Genomic DNA, 6,582 nt, shown 5'->3' on the forward strand with positions numbered 1-6,582 from the left:
AGAATCACGTGTCCGGTCACTGGCATTTTGAGGCAATGATTTTATGAGATCCCGTGTGTTATACAACAAATTATATATTTAGTAAGAACAAATTATGATCATGCATTGGTGTGTTTTTTTAATTATGGTTTTCAAACTCAATAAATAAGCAAAGTTACCTAAATATGAAAATAGAATCATTTTCGTAATTGCGTGAGTTTCTAATAAGAAAGCCAGCAGGCAATTTTCACTCTAAAGTAAGTTTCAGTAAATTAAAAATTAAAAACTTTCTCTCCTTCAAAAGTAACGATTTACGACCCCCCATCAATCCTTCAGATGATTCGAGTAGCTCCAGCTGCAGCTCTAGTTTTAAATTTATGAAAAATATCTATAAATAGTATTAGTTAAATATCAAACAGGCCTTTTATCACAGATAAGATGCTTTTGCTTGGGACTTTCAGAGGAAAATCAATTATCTGATGCATCACATTTACGCACGTGTTTATTCATTGGCATTGCCTATTACATTCTCCGTGATGCTATTAAATTTACCATTAAAAATTACTATTAAAAGGAAAGAGGTTGAGCTTACGGACAATTTTAATTAAATCTCACTATCACAACAGTAAATTGCAACTTGGAAGGCTGGGTTTACAAGAAAAAGCTATTGCAAGCACAAATTTAGAATGAAAGAAAAACAATCTTTCTGCAGGGCGCAACACAGCCTTTGAAAGATAACTTTAATTTCAAGGAAATGAAATCATACTTCTTTTAGAAACGGTTGACACCATTTTGCCATATCAAAATATCGGTGTATTACAAATGGAGGCTAAAAAATACTTACAGCTAACAACACTCTGTTCATACCCAATTTATAAAACCAACCCCCCCCCCCCCCCCCAATTTCTCTTAATTTTACATTCAAATTTGTTAAAGAAGTGTGCAATCACATGAAATGATTGAAACTGGAGATTTTTCAGAAAGAACACCTTTAAAAGCGGAAAAACTTTAACCGCATCCGTTACCGTGTCAGTGTGGACGTGAACGAAAACCGAGGCTTTTTGAAAAAACATCCGTATAGACAGGACATTATCAACTGCTGGCATTATTTGGCTAGGTATGGTATTTTCTGTTTGAATGGCAAGATCTCTTGGGGTCGGGAAGGTTTTTAACGAAAAACAATAAAAACAAAAGAATTTTAGTAATCTTGTTCATACAAATAATACTGTGGGCTTTCGCAAAGCATAATATGTCGCAACAACCTGGCCACATGTACAAAAACCGTCCGAGATTTAGATTGGCTTCTTGGCGGACGTCGATGTCGAAAACGAAGCTTCAATGGTTTCCAACGACGTCATTTCTATCATGAGAACTCATGCAGTAATGTTTGTTTTTGGGAACGAATCACCATAAATCGATTTCCATTTTTTGAAAATTAATCATCTTTAACTACGTACTTAGCAAATAAATAATTTCTCAGTAAAGTAAATGAAAACAGAAATTTATGGCACAGCAACACGACGCCAATTCTCTGCTATAAAGATTTCTCACGTAAGAGAAACATTGGTCAATCAGTTAAACTTGAAAATTTTTTAACACCAAGATTTGATTACAAATTTTTTTTATTCATTGATTTTTCCGAGGCTTTCTTGGCCAAATTTTTAGGCAAATGATGACTTCAGAGTTTAATGTTGCCAACTGTTTCCATTTAATATGAAACATTTTATGGCTTTCTTCATCTTGAATATTTAGAGTAGATTGAAGTTTTCCTGGATTTAAACTGATTATGTCTACACGATAAAATGATGACGCCAGGAAAGAATGTGAAGAGGCAAAATTTCAGCCACGGGCCATCAAAGCACGTTCAATTTAGGTATAGGTCACTCTGTTGCCGACTTATATTCATTTTTTCCATATTCTTAAAATACTGCCAATGAAACCCGGATTCCACTGGTCTGAAAATAAAGTAAGCAGACAAAAGAGCCAGATTGTCCACCTGGGACCATTTTAACCTAATTTTGTAATAATTTCTTATCCTCGATTATCCCTTCTTAATCACGCATACCGTTTATGTAATTACCAGAAAGCCATTTATTAACAATTTGGCAAAAATAATTATGATTTGACGTAAGGGTGCCCTGGGGACTGGCGGGCATATAGTAGTGCACCCGCGAATCCTCTTTTCTCCCCGAGGCCTTTAATGGATCTTGTGACAACACCACGTGCACGCTGGTGGCTGGAACAAGGAAAACACAAGTGGACAATCGTAAATACAATTTGGGCTTTCACGTACAATTAAAGATCTGCTCTACAGGTGTGCATGGCTTTTGAATAATTTTTAAAATGTGTTTACATCTTGCTCGGTGTTTTGTTTGACAGCTGCCAAGCGCGTTCAACAATTTGCTCAAGCACTAAGATTCTTCAAAGGCAGAGTTTGCTAATGAAATATAGCGCGAACGGGTTCTGATCGCCAGTGCCGAAGCTGTTTGCTGAGGATCAAGAGCTGCCGAATTCAAGTTATATTTCAGATAAGTTATTGAGTTGGCAAGTTGTAGAATTCAAGGTTATCTGCAGATATACAGAAGATATTTGCCACAAAGAAGAGTTACACGTTCAGTTAAAGAAAAGATTGAAAATTATAACAGTTTAAAAGGCTGCAGGAATCTGACGTATTGGGAAGCGTTGGTGAGAGTTGTTTCGTTCGTCTATTTTTCATGAAAAATTGCCGGTGCAGTATAAAATGTATTAAATACTTTTTAACAATTTCCAGGGTGATGTATCAGTAACCAAAGTTTATTTGGAGAAAAATAATTTTTATCGCAAATTAACTTTTGCAGCAATTTAGTGGAGAAAAGCAACGCTAATTGGCAAGCTGAAATTAAGTCCCGAATTTTAGGAAGTTTATTTCGGATAAAATTTTTAGTTAACAAATTGTTAATCTTGGATTTGAGGTTTTATGGCCAGAAAGCTAGGTCAAATTATAGCACATAGGGTCGCTAAGCTTAGTAAAAATTTTTGCAAAGGAATTAGAAAGAACTACATTGCTTTCTATGAATTTATTTTTAATCAAGGATAATTTTATTGACAGATATTATCGGAGTTAGCTTACAAGGGGTCTTGCAAAAGCATACACGTGGAGCGAACGACGGGGCCACAAGCTGAAATCACGTTGTTTATGGTTTTAGTTTTTACCTTGATAAAAAACGGAGCTGATTATAAAACCATTGCTGGTGTAATTATCAAGGAGAGCGTACGTAGACAAAGGAGATTGGCTGGAATACAGATTATTACAAAGAGGTGCAACACGCGGGTGCAACGAAGCCGAGAGATATGTCGCAAATTTGTTCTCCACTGTCGACGCAGATTTGTGCACCTGTGCCGCATTCAAAACTAATTCAAACAATAACTCGATGTGCACAGAACGCTTGGTGCAATCCGAAATTCAGCAATTATGCTGCGATGGACACAACAGACCGTCGATTTTCTGTCTATGATCGTTTAAAAGACAATGATAATAATAACAACAATAACATCGAATTTAATCGTGAAATTGAACAAGACGCTGGAGATGAAATGCATGAGTCGCTTGCAGCCGTTCTCGACAGCGCGGATTGCTTCATTGATGAAGATGCGCTGTTAGATTTAGCGTATTCTTTAGGACTTGACAACGACAAATTTGAGCTTCCTGACCTCTGTGTGGTGAGCGAAACATCAGTTCTGTCGTGTCTAAGATAGCTGGTTTCAGCAGAACGACTGCGAGATAAGAGCAAATGGCTAGCATCCATCAAGAGAAACTCGCATGCCAAACAACTACACGTGCTTAAATTACGCCAGAAGGTGAATATTTGGATTGAAGAATTGTTAAAAATTGTTGGGAATGCACAGTTTGAAATGTAATTTTCTTCCAAACATGAAATGAAGAGGAAGCGAAGGTCTCATCATTTCACTGTTATTGTTATGTCTGTATGCGTTTATAAATTGCTATTGGCTTAAAGGGAGCTATTTCACTAATGATCAAGAATCGGTGAATCTTATGCTGCGCAAATTAAATCGTCTGAGGGACCCGGTCAACTTTAAAAAGTTGGCTCTCATAATGAGTAAAATATTTAGTTAGATTTGTATGCCGTTCTTCTCCAAGGATTTGCCATCTTCTCCGGAATGATGGTTTCGGGTTCAACTACAATTTCTTCGTGTATTTAAATGAATTGAATCGTCATTAATGATTCCTTCGTTAAAATGATGGTATGCTTAAGATTTTAGGAAACTTTCCCTGAATAGACCATATTGGGGTTAAGAAGGACGCTACAACTATTTGTAAGAAAATTTAGGCCAATTGACCCTTGCAACAAAATGATATTTGTTCCAAGGAATTTTGGCAATTTTCTTTCTTTGGGGTGGCACGCATTTTCAAATATCCAATTAAACGCAATTATGTTTTTGGAACAATGCGTGCATAAAAGCACAATTTGCAGATTGCCGATGTTTGTAGCGTATCCAAAAAATTCATATCGTTATCGTTTCCAAATCCAAATGGTGGTAATAAGTTGCTTTTGTCTCAGTTAAAAGCGCAAGATTATTTTACTTACGTTGGACAAATATCAGGGGCTGCCTACTTTTGGTTCATTCAAAAAGAAATTGAATCAAATTGCTGTTGTGTTTTAATGTCTTCAATTTTTTACTTTTGGCAATTATTACTGTTAACACTGTATATAATTTAATCAATCAAACGGTATATCAATGTCTCATTTAAAGTACGTTTATTTAACACAACCTTCACTCTTGCAAAAATGTACCTGATTTCCGGAATAAAGTATTTCTAGAAATTTCGCAGAAAAAACGGACTTCAGCCAAACATGTAGCTACTAGATTTCCATGACATGGTCCTCGTGATAGAAAAAGAACTGATCCGGTCAAGAAAATGCGGTACTTTTCGTGTTGCAAGTAGTGTCGTTTGATTTACAAAAAGGTGTTGGACCAAATTGGGCCTTTATTTTTTAGTGATAAAGTACAGTTGTACCTCGTTAAGTTGTTTTCCGGAAAACTCGGATGATATTAAGGTTGGATTTTCCTATTATTCAAGTAAAAAATCGTACCCAGGGTAAGTCGGACAATCGCTATATCAGACTTATTTCCTTGACTTAACGTGATTAAACTGTAACTTTGAAATAACATTAGGTCCAAGAGACGTGCATCGTAAGTTGTACAACCTTTTGCTTGCGAAATTCTTGTAGTTATTGATAATTTATATCCAAACTCGAAGTTGCATTTGTTCAAAATGAGCAGTAAATTTTCGACTTTGTAACTAAAGGTACGCAATATATATTATTGTTAATACAAAATTGAATTGAAAAAGAAATCTTGAATTATGTGTTTGCGACTCTTGTCAAACATTCTTACTTCTGAATGAATGGCTCACGATCTGTTAATTCTAGCAAAAATATAACTCAAATATTGGCAAGGTAACTAACCAATATTTATTCGAAGATTAATAATTAAGTAATATCTTGACAGCAGAAACTGGCCTAAGCCTAATTTTGGATGTCTCGTCGCGCTATTAAGGAGGTTTCACTTTTCAGTATTTGCTCGATAACGGTGAGTAATATGTGGTGATGCACTGCAAAAATGCAGGTAAAGTTGTCGACTTTCTTGATTACAAGTCGTGAAATGATAAATAAGAAAGCCATAGAGTGATTGAAGACTTATCTCTTTGTTCATAGTTGGTAAAAAAGTAGCTCTTCAAATGGCTAATTGAAAAGAAAGTCGCTACACTCCTTTTACAAGAATACTATAAATATTGTCCAGCCGCGATATTCTTGAGAAATTTTCGTTTTGAGCCTGAATATATTCCTACAGTATTCTTAATATTTTCAATCTGATATGTTTTTAGGGGAACATGGCCCGCGCTTGAATAGAAACCACGCTATTGAAAAAATGAAACCAATGAAACTCCATGGAGCAAGATAATCGAAAAACATCAACTTAGATGGTTAGGACATGCACTTCGTCAAATTTATTTACGAAACAATTGTTTTATAATAATATGGAGCCCTTCATTTTCAATGCAACTAAAACCACAATTACAAATTTCACTTTTACAAAAGTAATGTGCAATTGGCTAGCCTGGGTTTACAAAGAAAAAGAAAAAGACTATTACAAGCACAAACAAAATAAATTAAGAAAGAGAAAAAGGAAAAAGTGTGTTCGTCTTTGTTTGTTTAAGAAGTTGTAAGTAGCAGAGACCGTTAGGATTGCAGAAGTTCAGGATTATTCCAAGAACTATTTCTGCGGCAGAAAATGTAATAAGAAGTACGGATAGTTAAGTTGGATAGTCTTGAGATCATGAAGCGGAGATAATTCTCGCTGATATCTAGAGCGTTGCACGAGAGACCAAGAGAGACAAAAGATACCTAGAGAACTGATAGAAGGGTTAACAAATATGATAGAAGAATAGGCTGAGTTGCTTAGGCTGTGAACGAGATGCGGTTAGCACTAACACCCAAATTTGTTTCGTAACTGTAAGCTCGAGTATGAATAGGCGAAGATCAGCAGGATGGAAAGAGTCTCCTGTTATGATAGAGGGTGAGAGATAATAACCTGAAAGAT

The 6,582-nt window shown here is 35.7% G+C and overlaps 1 long non-coding RNA gene across 1 annotated transcript; it reads left to right on the top strand.

The window, feature by feature from the left end:
• The first annotated feature begins 1,029 nt into the window (after window positions 1–1,029).
• Window positions 1,030–5,335, top strand: LOC135685381 (uncharacterized). The gene is made up of 2 exons (XR_010515985.2): window positions 1,030–2,664; window positions 3,068–5,335. It is a non-coding gene; the product is annotated as an uncharacterized LOC135685381 (long non-coding RNA).
• The last annotated feature ends 1,247 nt before the right edge of the window (window positions 5,336–6,582 follow it).

This window comes from Rhopilema esculentum, chromosome 15 (assembly GCF_057945365.1).
Source record: "Rhopilema esculentum isolate cy_ngs chromosome 15, ASM5794536v1, whole genome shotgun sequence".
NCBI lineage: Eukaryota > Metazoa > Cnidaria > Scyphozoa > Rhizostomeae > Rhizostomatidae > Rhopilema > Rhopilema esculentum.